We start from the raw sequence: 13915 nt of genomic DNA, 5'->3' as shown, positions 1-13915 counted from the left end.
ACGCACAAGCAAAAATGAAGTTTTTTTCATTTTCCCTGCACGTGATTGGGTATCCTTTGCAAAGTGAAGCTTTACTACATTTACTAAGCTCAGGAGCAAGAGCACTTACAGAATGCAACAGCACTTTGCAAAGTGCACAGTCTATTTGACTTTAGTAAATCAACCCCAAGGAGTCACAGCCGGTTTCCCACACGAAACATGCCGGCACCGGGGACTCGAAGACTAGCAAAGAACCTGGCCAGGTGAGGATCCCTGGCAAGGTAAGTGTCCTTTTATTAAAAGCCAGCAGGAACAGTATTTGTAGCTGCTGACTTACTTTCCATGTTTAATGCTACAACAAGGTAGAACACTGACAATAAAATGTTAAATAAATTACTTTAACCTATTCAAGGGAAGAAGGAGACCTACTTACCAAACTCAGCTTATTAAATTGGAACATTCAGGAACTTAAAGCTGAACTCAGGGCTCTAAAACATTCATTGGAATGTATTCCTCAATAGCGACAAAGGATATAAATTACTTTTTTGTTCACCAAATACCTTTGCAAACCAAGATATTACATTGTTAAAGTAGCAGCAACATCATCACTGTGCTGTACATGGCCTGTGCAGAGAGCAGAGCTATAGGAGGAGCCCAGCAGGCCCCACCCACTATAGGCTACCTGCAGAAAACTGCAGGAGTGGGCGGAGTCAAAACCAGTCCTCCTGCACAAGAAGAGAGAACATCAGTGACTGGTCTTTATTACAGGAAGCTCCTGCACAGTTTCACACTGGATTACAGATTTAGAAGAAATACACAGAGCACACCCAGTAGTATGAAAATAGTTCATCAGCCCCCCCCCCTCCCCCCGCCACAGTGCCCACAGCTTATAAATCATCTTTTCACATTAAAATATTGCCACTATATACCTTTTTGGATGATCTGTATACCACAGTCAGTGATGAACTCCACAGTTTCTCCATTGCTGAGAGTTTAGAACAGCGGATATTTCCACTACAGCCTGTATACACGCCCACATGTGTGATGTCAATATCATGTGACCTGGCTAGCTCTGATCAACAAGTAATTATTCTCTCCAGCATAAAAGACACAACTGAGCATGTGCAGGTTGGCTACTCTGCCTGTGTTAGCTGGCTCTCCCCAGATAGACAGTGCAGGAGGGGGGGGGGATCTGTGCATACAGGATAAAACAGCCTTTTTACACAATGCAGAGGATTAACCCATTAAGTTCCACAGTGAGTATAACAAGCATGCTATGCTGCATATACAGACGGATTTTACTGTTGTGGGTTTAGTAACACTTTAAATTCTCATTAGATATGAACAAATTAAAAAAAACACTCGCCCAAATGTGCTACATGTGCAAAAAACTATGCAAGTAACAAGGTTGCTGCAGCTTAATAGTAATAGTTGGAGAAAAGAACACTGTGCTCTCTTCTAGCTGATCTAAAAGTGCTGGTGCATAATGTATGAAACATACATAAAGTGCAAATCTAAATGAACCAATGCTGTAAACATACATAAAGTGCTGTGCGATTCAAAAGAAAAGTTCTCAAGCATAAACTGGATACCACAGATTATCAAAAAATGATCAAAAAGTCCAGTATGTGAATCCAAGTATGCTCCCAGTGAAAGATGTGCAAAACACTTCCTTATCCGGAAATTCCATACACAGGTGCTCCACAAATGTGTGCACCCTGGTGGGGGCAGGCAAGGGGGATCACAGTGAATACCTGCACATTTGTGGAGCACCTGTGTATGGAATTTCCTGATAAGGAAGTGTTTTGCACATTGTTCACTGGGAGCATATTTGGATTCATATATTGGAGTTTTTGATATTTTTTTGATAATCTGTGGTATCCACAACAGTTTATGCTTGAGAACTTTTCTTTTGAATCGCCCACCACTTTATGTATGTTTACAGCATTGATTCAGCATTGATTCATTTAGATTTGCACTTTATATACATTTCATATATGCACTAGCACTTTTATATAAACTTGATCTTTTCTCCAACTATTAAATGCTCATTAGGTCTAGGGGTGGAGGAAAAAAGATGTAATGCTGTCCTTATTCCTTGCTCAAACAGGCTCTGGCGCTCTCCTCTGGTCTTCGAGACGCATGGTTGTGTGACTCTGAGAGGTACTTACTGCCATGAAGGTCAGACTATGGATAGTCAATGCCCCCATAGGAACTGGAACTGTGCCAGGTTAGCTGGCTGATGGTGGCTGATGGTGACGGGCTTCATTCCACCATTCTCCTACCAATTCCCCATTCTTGGGGACAGCACTTTGCTTTGACCTTTTATGTTTGGAATACAGAGAGTTAACAAATTTGTTTTCTTTGTATTTCATGTCCTGTTAATAATGCTGTATACCATGCCTATTAAATTTGATATTTATACCTAAAAGTGCTGCTACAGCATTTTAGCACCAGAATCTTTTCATGTATGGTTGTTTCGACGTGATAAGTGCTGTGTATACAAAAAAGGCAATTAATGTCAAACTATTTTTCCATGTAACTAAGGGTGCAAATTGTTACATACATGCTGAAGAATATGCCATATAAAATGACAGAACAGGTTTTTTTTTATTTTTATTTTAATGGAGCATACTGTATATTTTAGCACTGAATAGATTATTTGTATGTATATATATATATATATATATATATATATATATATATATATATATATATATATATATATACAGTTTAACCTTTATTTTAGGTATAATAATATTAGGATTAATTAATATAAAAAAAATAATTACTTTTGCTACTAGTCATAGTAATATTATAACCATCATTTTCAGCCTCTCAGCCAGGGTACATGTACTGAAGATGAGTTTGGGTGTATTTCTGTTTGGCAAAGTATTATTTTAAATATAACAGTTTATTAACAAATAAATAATTTAATATTTTTTTAAGTTTTTTTTAACTTATTTAATAATTTTTATTTGTTAAGTGTTAAGGCCTCAGGCACACATGATGTTTAAAAAATGCCAGCGCTGTTCTCAGTAAAAAGCAGCATTAAAAATGCGCCTTTAGCCGCATTTTTTAATTGCATTTATGGGAGTCCATGTGCGTTTTTACACGTTTTTGAGCATTAGCGTTTTTACAGTAAAACTCCCTAAAATGAAAAAATGGCTAAAATCACCGAACGTGGCTAAACGCGGCTAAAAGCTTGTTGTAGTTACGCATTTAGCAGCGTTTTTTTGGAGCTTGCCATTTTTGCAGCTAAACAGCCCCTGCTCCTGGATGCACTGGCCATCATTTTTTTCACTGCCCTTAAACGCTTATGCCTCTAAACTCCTCTGAAAGTTTATGTGTGCATGAACACATAGGCTAACATGGAGGGAAGTTCAGAGGCAGTAAAAGAAAATGCCAGACGCTCCTAAAAGTAGCTGCAAAATCCTGTGTGCATGAGCCCTTAGCATTAAAGAATGTTTGCATGATATATATAAACTGAAACATTGACTGAATATTGACTGACTGCTCACATGCATATTTGGTAAATCTGTTTGTCACCACTGTTTCAACTCCATCCGTAGCCATGCTCACATTATTTCATTGTTTATTTAGCTATTAAGCCTTACCTAAATTATGGGTTCCCTTATCTTTACAATTTTGGCCTTTAGTCCTCTTGCAGTTTGATTGTGGTGTGAAAAGTTTTGCTCTGCTAGCTGTGTGCCTAATATTACCTCCCCATTGATTAATTGCCAGATTCAACCCACACCCAACACAGTATAAAAACAAGGCCTTCTTTACGGGGGAACACATACAGGGGGTTCTTCCAAAGAAGTGGGGTTCTTTAAATAAGTCACACTTCCGCTCTTGCACTTCAGCGATTTGCACAAAGCAAATCACAGCAGACTGCAGATGACCTCATTTCCAAATTATCTCACCTTCCTCTCTGAAACATGCACTCTTTACCTCTCCTTTTCACAATTGCAGCCTCTCTTCTCAAAATCTCTTTTCTTCACCCCTCTTCTCCACCCCACAATCTGTACATATCACCCTCACTTCTCCCCTCTCCCTATTATTGCACTCATCACCTCTTTCTAACGCTAAGCCCACTTGCTAACAAACCCCCCAGGATACTGAAGCATGTCCACTCATACAAATCGTATTCTCATATTACCTCCCTTACTTTTCTGCTTCTCCTAACCACTGGAGATATTTCCCCAAACCCTGGGCCTCCCTTATTTAACTGTACGCTACACACCCATCACCATCACCCTACACCCTCTGGCAGTAGCCGCAATCTACGCAATTTAGTCTCCATTCCTCTTCTTCCCAGTGCCAGCCTCCCTCTCTCCTGCGCCCTCTGGAATGCTCGCTCTGTCTGCAACAAACTCACTGCTGTTCATGACCTCTTTGTCACTAAGTCCTTTAATCTACTTGCTCTCACCGAAACCTGGCTCCACGAATCTAACAGCCCTTCTCCTGCTTCCCTCTCCCACGGTGGCCTTCACTGGACTCACTCCCCTAGGCCTACTGGATGCAAGGGAGGTGGAGTGGGATTCCTCCTATCCCCCCAATGCACCTTCCAGGTTATTCACTCTCCTCCCTCTCTTTCCCTCTCATCATTTGAAGCTCACTGTATACGTCTATTCTGTCCAACTTCCCTAAGAATTGCTGTGATCTACCCCTGGACCATTATCGACTTTCCTTGATGAGTTTTCTGCCTGGCTACCCTACTTTCTCTCTTCTGAAATTCCCACAATCCTTCTCGGTGATTTCAACATCCCTGTTAATACAAACACTCCTGCTACTTCTAAACTTCTTAGTCTAACCTCTTCATTTGACCTGAAGCAATGGGTGCAGGCTTCTACTCACTCTGATGGCAACACCCTTGACCTTGTATTCTCCTACCTATGCACTCCATGCAACTTCTCAAACAATCCTTTTCCTCTCTCCAACCACCACCTTATTAGTTTCTCTCTCTCCCTGTCTCCCACCACCTTTCCCTCCAATCGCCTAACCATCACCCGAAGAAACTTTCGCAACTTCAACTCTTCTCTCCTCTATTCTGCTACTGACCACCTCTATGACAAAATCTCTTCCCGGTCCTGCCCCAACCAAGCCACTTCCATCTACAATAAATCCCTGTCCTCCACACTGGACAAGCTCGCTCCCCTCACTACACGCAGAATCAGGCCTCGACCCCTACAACCCTGGCAAACAGATGACACCAAAATTTTCCAAAAATGTAGCCGCGCTCTTGAGCGTCTATGGCACAAGACTAAGTCTCTCAAAAATTTCAACCAATACAAATCTACCCTCCAAAAATACCTTTCTTTCCTCCTCACTGCCAAGCAGACCTATTTTACAACTCTTATTAACACCTTCTCATCCAGTCCCGTAAACTTTTGTCTACCTTCAACTCTCTACTTTGTTCTCCACAGCCTCCACCCACTGACTTACTCACTGCCCAGGCGATTGCTAATCACTTCAAAAACAAGATTGCTACAATCTGTGATGAAATCTCCACTCTACAGGTATCTCCCCAGTTAAGACCCCATATTAACAGGTACAATTGACACTCCCCTTATTCAAATCTGCTACTACAGACGAAGTTGTTAAACTTCTTTCTAACGCTCACCTAACCACTTGCCCCCTGCACCCTATTCTCTCTCAAACACTACGGCCGCCCTCTGACTCTATCCTACACTCTCTAACCCACATCTTCAATCTCTCCCTCACCTTAGGCATTTTCCTCAATGCTCTAAAACATGCACTGGTCACCCCCATACTTAAAAAGCCATCCTTGGACCCTACCAATCTTAAAACGGGGTTCCCACTTAAAAAAAAAAAGTCGGCAGCTACAAATACTGCAGCTGCTGACTTTTAATAATCAGACACTTACCTGTCCCAGGGTCCAGCGATGCAGGGGATCAAAGCCTCGCTCATCCCCCCCCTCCGCTCGGCGTCGCCAGCATCTTAACTGTGGGCGCCCGACTGTGGCTTCACAGCCGGGCACCCACTGTGCATGTGCGAGCTGTGCCGTGCGCCGTCACTGGCCGCGCAATCATCTAGGACCGGTCACGTGACAAGAGGGAGGTGGGAGAGGCGATTTCCCTTCCTGCGCCGAGGGAAGTGACGTCAGGAGCCCAGGCGCCGAAGGAGGCAGACTACGGGGGACCCCCTAGCAACAGGCATTTAGAGCTAAGTAAAAAAAAAAATTTCTCCAAATGTTTTTTTAAATTCTTTTAAGCACATTAATATTTTTTCTTTTGGGGGGTGGAACTCCACTTTACCAACCTACGCCCTATGCTCCCCTTTTCCTCTAAACTCCTTGAACGCCTGGTTTACAACCAACTGAGTGACCACCTCATTAAGAATAACCTTCTTGATCCCCTTCAATCTGGATTTCACCCTTAACACTCCACAGAAACTGCTCTGTTAAAACTCACAAATGACCTACTAACTGCAAAAACCAACAGACATTATTCTGTACTCCTACTTCTGGACCTTTCAGCTGCCTTTGATACAGATGACCACCCCCTCCTCCTCAAAAAACTTTACTCCCTTGGACTGTACTCTTCAGTGGCTCCCATCCTACCTATCCCAAAGCACCTTCAGTGTCACTTACAATTCAACTTCCTCCACTCCTCTTCCCTTCTCCCTTGGGGTCCCCCAAGGTTCTGTTCTTGGACCTCTTTTATTTTCAATCTACACCCCTTCCCTGGGTCAGCTGATCAGCCTCTCATGGCTTTCAATATATTTTCTATGCTGACGACACACAAATCTATCTCTCCACCCCTCAACTCACTCCATCACTCTCCTCACACATCACTAACTTATTAACAGACATATCTGTATGGATGTCACACCACTTCCTCAAACTCAACTTGTCCAAAACCAAGCTTATAATATTTCCTCCCCCACGTGCCTCTTCCCCTGACTTATCTGTCAATTGCAATGACACAACCATCCACCCATCCCCACATGTCAGGGTGCTAGGTGTTATCCTGGACTCTGAACTCTCCTTTCAGCCCCACATCCAATCACTTTCCAAAGCTTGCCACCTCAACCTCCGCAACATCTCCAAACTACGTCCCTTTCTAACCAAGGAAACCACAGAGCTTCTGATTCACTCCCTGGTTATCTTTCGCCTGGACTACTACTACTTAGCTCATCCCCCACAGCTATTACCCTATTGCATAACTTGACCCTCCCTCCTAGATTGTAAGCTCTAATGAACAGGGCCCTCTGATTCCCCCCTGTATTGAATTGTATTGTAATTGTACTGTCTGCCCTAATGTTGTATAATGCTGCGTAAACTGTCGGCGCTATATAAATCCTGTATTATAATAATAATAATAATAATATATATACAGTGGAACCTTGGTTTACGAGTATCGTGGTTAACAAGCGTTTTGAAAGACGAGCAACTTTTTTCTTTAAATTCTGACTCGGTTTGCCAGTGTTGTCTCGCAAAACCATCAGAATTCAAGCTGGGGTGTGCAGTACAGCATTTGGCCAGAGGTGCGGGGACACTCAGAACGGTTCGGAGCCATTCGGAAATACTCGGAAACACTCAACAATACTCCATTCCCGAGTGTTTCCAAACCTCTCCGAGGCTTTCCAAGTTCAGCCGAGCTGTCTCCAAGTATTACCGAGGCTCTCCGGTGCCCCCCCACCTCTAGCCACATGCGGTATTGCATGTAATAGTAGTCAATGCGGAACAAATTATCTTAATTTCCATTAATTTCTATGGGGAAACTGGCTTTGATATGCGAGTGCTTTGGATTACAAGCATTCTCCTGGAACGGATTATGCTCGTAATCCAAGGTTCCACTGTACACAGACAGGGAGCATTAGTAATAAACATGTCAAGGGACATTTGAGACCTATACTCTATTTTATAATGGGGCACTTTGATAATATTGAGAAACAAAGAGGATGATTTACTAAAGGAGTTAAGAATGTTCATTAAAAATGAGAGTGAATATTTACTTCAATTATCCATTCAGGTGCAGATGAAATAAATATAAAAATGGAATTTGCATTTCATGTGTTTGGATAATTAAAGGGATTCTTCACTTGTTTTGAGTGGACATACTTTACTGTATTTAAACCAAGTTAAATGTATAAGATGTGTAAACTGTATTGTAACAAATCAAATGTATTGCAAACTAATCCAACCATTTTTGCAGTAAGTTTTTTGACTTTTTATGTCAATTTAAATATAAAAACAAATATGAAAACTAAAAGATCCCCATCCTGGAGTTGTGTTGTGAATGTGTGATTAGAGAAACCTGGAGGATGGTGTTACCATTAAAAATTCTAGTTCTCTGGCTGTAATGCCGATTCACTTACCTAGAACAAGATATCAGCAAATTAAGTCAGACCAAAGTCAGAACTCCTTATCTGCATGCTTGTTCAGTGGCAAGTGACTCAAATTGAAAACATTAGAAGAGCCAGGCAGCTAGAATTTTAAAAAGGAGAAAAAAAGAATGGCAGCCCTGGCTTTTTTTTTTACACTCTTTAGTTTATGGGTGTATTTACATTAAGGGTTAGATGATCCTATTATTTTTTCAGGTATCACCCCTTACATTTTAGGATGTGATCATTTTATTTATTTATTTTTTTTGTGTCTGCTTATTGAATTGATACCCTTTGCTTATTGTACTGTGCACCAAAGTAAGCCTATAACTACTTTGCCTAAGTTACAGCTTCCAAAAAATAATGTATTGACTATATGTATATCTGCATTGGGTCACGGCCTCTTTCTCAAAAGCCTTGAAGAAGGGCATTTTCTCAAGATGGCACAATTATTTTAGCCACATTCCTCCTCATTCTTTTGCCCTTACAGCAGGGGTGTCACACTCAATTTCATTGTGAACCGCATCAGCTCAGAATTATGGTTGCCTTAAAAGAGCTGGTTGTATCTGTAAAACTAGATGTTTAGAGCACTTCACATCCCTTACATCAGCAGTTAAGTGACTCCCCCCACCATCAGTGCACCCCCCCTTACCTTATGCTGCTTCCAGGAAGAAGCTGGAGGAGGAGCTGGGAAGCAGAAAGTGCAGGGTCTGGAGGAGGACCAGAGGAGGGCTGGAGTCTGCTGCTGGAGTCTCCTGAATTCTGAGATTAGGGGAAATGAGGAGCTGCTGCAAAGAGGTGCAGGATCTGTAGGAGGAGTTCTGTCTTCCTCTGGGCTGCTAACTACTGAGATGGGAATAGGGGGGCAGAGATGAACCTTGCTATGGCTGCATGGAGAAGTGCAGGATCTGGTGGAGGAGTTCTGCCCTCCTCTCTGCTGCTGACTGCTGAGACAAGGTGGGGGCAACAACGAGGGCTTTGCTGCCACTGCAGGAGAAGTGCTGGGGCCACGTGAAATGGCCTGGAAAGCTGGATTTGGCCCCCAGGCCTTGTATTTGAAACATATGCCTTACAGTATTTCCCTAATCAGTAAGTTTTATTATATTTATTGAGACTAAGGAGAAACATTACAACTATATAGTGTATGTAGTTTTTGGCTGAATGGTTTAGTACTATTCATATAGATGTACAAGTGTTACACAGACATATTTTACAATCCAGAGTAGTAGTCCATCATAAAAGGGTGGTTAGCATGTGCTAACATTAATATCATTATTGTTGGTTTTCCTTTTAGGGCCCTATTAAAGCTCTCCTTACAGTTCCATATCGTTCAAATGAAATAAACTACATACAAAAAGTCACCACATGTACTGCTGCCTCCTGGGTACTCAGAATCCCGTGGGGCTGCACTTATGCAATAGACTAGGATTTTGAGTGATCAATTATCCCAAGTGGCAGTGGTGAGGCACTATGGTGTCTTCTGCACCTCCTGTGCGCTTCAGAAGCTGCGTTTAACTTTTCTTAGTGATTTTTTATTTCTATGTTTGTTTTTTGTAAACTAATTTTCTTTGCATGCTGAGGAACTGGCAGGAAAGCAGAAATTCTATTTTGATATGAATAGTGAGTTAGTTTGTAAATTTAGAATTTCCTTTACAGCAAAATTAGAAAGGGAGAGTTAATAGGAAAAAATAAAGGGGAGGGGGTAAGAAAAGGAAAGGGGGATCCCATCTTTGCTTTGTTTAGATTACCTTTAAGTGGATGTCAGGATGTTAGACAACAAGTCAAGCTGGGTGTCAATGAGCTACTGGGTCCAGAGTATTTTTTATTTTTTTTTAACAGGTGATGTATGGAGTAATGAAGTAAGCAAATAATCCAATATTCTGCATAAATAGACCCCATAACGTTGGCTGTTCCCACAGATAAGTAAGAAACATGCATTTAATGACAGCAGTCTTCCTATGTGCCAGAGTTCTCCAGGAACTAAGTGAACCTTCCCGAGAACAGAGATTAAGAGCAGGCAATCAGAACAATCCAGCCATGAAATTAATAAATGTTTAAATTACTGAAATTAAGACCCACAAAAAAATACAGTATGTTATAGGCTACGTACCATGAATTTTTCAAAATGAGAGTGTAGATAAAATATTGTAGATTGATGGACTGCAATAAAACATTCCCCCGAGGGGTATGTATCAATTGCTTGTAACTTACTCTTGCTTTGCACTGTAGCTTTTATATTAAAAATAAAAAAAATATTGCTGTTGGGGAAAACATAAAGCTTTTTTTTTATCTTAACAGCTTTTATTTTGATGTAGATATGCTCATATGGAAAATTAAAAAAAAAATAAAAAACATATATATTTTCAGATGGCAGCAAAAACCTGGCTCAGACACACTTTGTGGTTGTATAGCAATTTCCATAGTTATAGGTTGTTTTCTGGCCACTAACCACAGACTGGACTGGGAAAGGTCCACATAAAATGGACAACATACACAAGGGTTGCATAGGACCAGCTAAAAGAGGTTCTCCATTGGTAGAGACACTCAGGTTTTGTAGCTTCAGCTATTTTTTTTTTGTAAATTATAGCCAGCTATTTAACAGGTTTTTTATGAGAAACCATAATGATTGAGGCCTTGTGCAAAAAAACTGCATTGTTCTAGAATGTCAGGACAGGGGTACGCTCCTACACACATTCTGGAGTTGCAAAGCATTAGGACCCATTTGGAATAAAACTGCCTCACTTATAGTCCAGCTAACTGGAGCACCTGTTACCCTGACTTATCAAATGTGCATATTGTTTGCAGAAGTTAGCTCACACACTCTTTAGTGCTATTCAATGGGCTGTCGCACTGAATTGGAAGTGCCCCTCTGTGTCATGGTCGCAAGTGCTTCTATGCATGGAGTCCATTAGATTGATGGAAAGGGTGCACCATACTCTCCTGGACTCCATGCACATCTTTGATCGCAAATGGGGCATCTGGACATCCCACCTGCTTAGCACAGGACTTGAGGATCCCTCGGTCCCTACTCCTGATGCTCAGATGGACTAAAATCTTCTGAAATAACTTGCACAGTAGATATGTATGATACTCACCTTTATGGACACATTAAGCTACTGTAATCTGTAATCTGTTCGAATGGTATTACAACCCCTACATTTGTGTTGTTTGAATATTACAGTTTCTAGTTTTCTCTGTTTTTTTTTTTTTTTTACATTTTTCTTTTCCTCCCCAATTATTGGGTTCACTGCTTATTTCATTATTCTGTTCAAAGACAACATGAGAGATGTACATATAAGCTGTTTTAATCTATCTCACAAATGTACTTATTGTCCTCTCGGTGCCAGCACACCCTGTTTTTATGTTATACCTTAATAAAAATGTTTGGAAACAAAAAAAACTGCATTGTTCCTATAGCATTCTGGCCTAAAATATATTGTCTTTTTATATTTATGGACCTAAAGAGTAAGTTCATCATTTCGTGAAAATAGAAAATGTTAACTAACTGTACATCTCAGAAGCCCCATAAGCTGTGTAGCATTGTATTGCAGGCAATGGTGAGCAGTCCAGAAAGGCTGGTCAGTAAGCTGAGCCTGGTATTTCTTTGGTTTTGTTTTGCATACATTGTCCTTCCTTGTGCTCCTTGCTGCAAAGGCCAGTAATAGGTGAGGGCAGGGCAGGTTATAAGGCAGTACAGCCATCCCTCCTGTAGGCTCCATCAGTTCAAAAGGGGGGCCCAGGCACCTGCCAAGAAGGAGGGCCGGCTATACTGCCTGCAGTTCTCCAGCTTTCCTCTTCTCCTCTCCCACTGGAAGCTGCCATGGGAACCCAGGGGAATGTTTCAGGGTGGAAAGCGGGAGGCTGGTAAATATGTCTTATTTACCAGCCCTTTCTTTTCCCGAGTGAACACAGTGAGTGATTGGTACTGATCGCCCCTGTGTCCATTCATCACAGCAGCATGGTAAACTGTGTGTACTATGCTTCTGTTTGTGAATGAACAGGAAGCCTCTGAGTGCTTACTATTTATTCAATTTCCAGTGCAGCTAAGGCGATAGAGAAAGGGACTGATGAATCTCTGTCCTCAGTTCCTTTCTCTGTCTTAAAAGTGAGACATCAGGGATCTGTTTAGACCCCTGATATTTCACCAAAAGCCCCCCAACAGGGCAGTTTAAAAAATAAATAAATAAAACTCAAAAACAAAAATTACAATTCTAAAAAATATTTTGAAAAAAAAATGAAGGATTTGTTTAAATGTGCTTTGCTCTCTGAAGAGCAGTCAGCATTTGAATCGCTCTTCAAAGAGCATTTCACACCTTTAACCCTGCACTAGTGCACCACAGAACAATGCTATTCACCTGAATTGGTCTTCAGATTCGATGAAGGTAAAATTTATACTATGGCTGTGAAACACAGAATTGTTTCCATGGCATCTTAGCAAGATTATAATTTGATATTTTCAGAAAGGGGGGCTTGTCAGGTAGGCTGTATGGGGCCCCGTGATTTCTAACAGCAGCCATGGGTGAGGGCAGTGGCCCTTTGTTTGTACTACTGAAATATTGGTCAGGGGATGCACTGGACTCCTTTGCTGCCATTGTGCTTTGTGCTGGGTGTCCAGTGCGCTCTGTGCATTTAAGGTGGGGTTAGCTCCCTCCAGGCTCACCTGCCCTCTGCCTATACATTATAATGCATGTACCTCCACTGTGGAGGCTCTCAAAATTTAGAGTTAGGACTGCGAAAAATACTGGGGTGTCTTGATGGGGCTCTGTAGATTACACATGTATTTGCAAATGTCTGCAAAAGAACCCCCTGTTTTTACCGCAAACTGTTAGACACTATAATTCGGTTGGTAAGCAGGCTGGTTGGTAAGTTGAGCCTGGAATGTCTTTAGTTGTGTTTTGCAATGGTGCATGGTCATTGGAACTTCTAGTGATTGTAGACCTCGAATGTGAAAAATGAACAAACCATATCCTTCTATAGTGTGTACTTCTCTCAATTAAGAGCACTAATATTATGCAATTTCTGTCTGCTGCCTCGTTCCTTTGTCAGCATGAAGCACTTCTGACAAGTTTTTCCTGACACCAAGAAAAAAAGATGACAGGAAGCTCCAGCTGATTGACAGCCTCTGTTCCTGTGTTCAGTATGAAGGGCGTGTGTCCCTTCCCTTCCCTCCAATCACCTCTCAGAGCTCTACTTACTGAGCTCTGCAGCTCTCCGCCCCCTCATTTTGTATCACTTAGGCAAACTTTATATATTCTGGGCTTTGAATGGCTGTAGAGAAGAGAAGACTGCAGATAAACAGGTGGAACTTATGTAGGACATTTTGTTTCATGTCTGTATATCACCTGAGGCGTTTCACTTCCCTGGATATATGTAAGGGTTTAGAACCACTTTAACACTCAATTGAAATCACAGGAGTAGTAAACAGTCATGGGGTATTTTACCAGCAACTTTTTTTCAGAGTCTCACCTCCACTTTCCTGCTACAGCAGTTATACGGTCCGATATGCACCATAGTTAGACCTAATGCATTCAGTAACCAGCTGTAAGTCAAAGATGCGGTCAGACATGCACCCTTTTTTTCTCTG

This window comes from Aquarana catesbeiana, linkage group LG06 (assembly GCF_042186555.1).
Source record: "Aquarana catesbeiana isolate 2022-GZ linkage group LG06, ASM4218655v1, whole genome shotgun sequence".
Classification (NCBI taxonomy): Eukaryota; Metazoa; Chordata; class Amphibia; order Anura; family Ranidae; genus Aquarana; species Aquarana catesbeiana.
The sequence above is the reverse complement of the archived record's forward strand: the minus strand, read 5'-3'. Positions refer to the sequence as shown.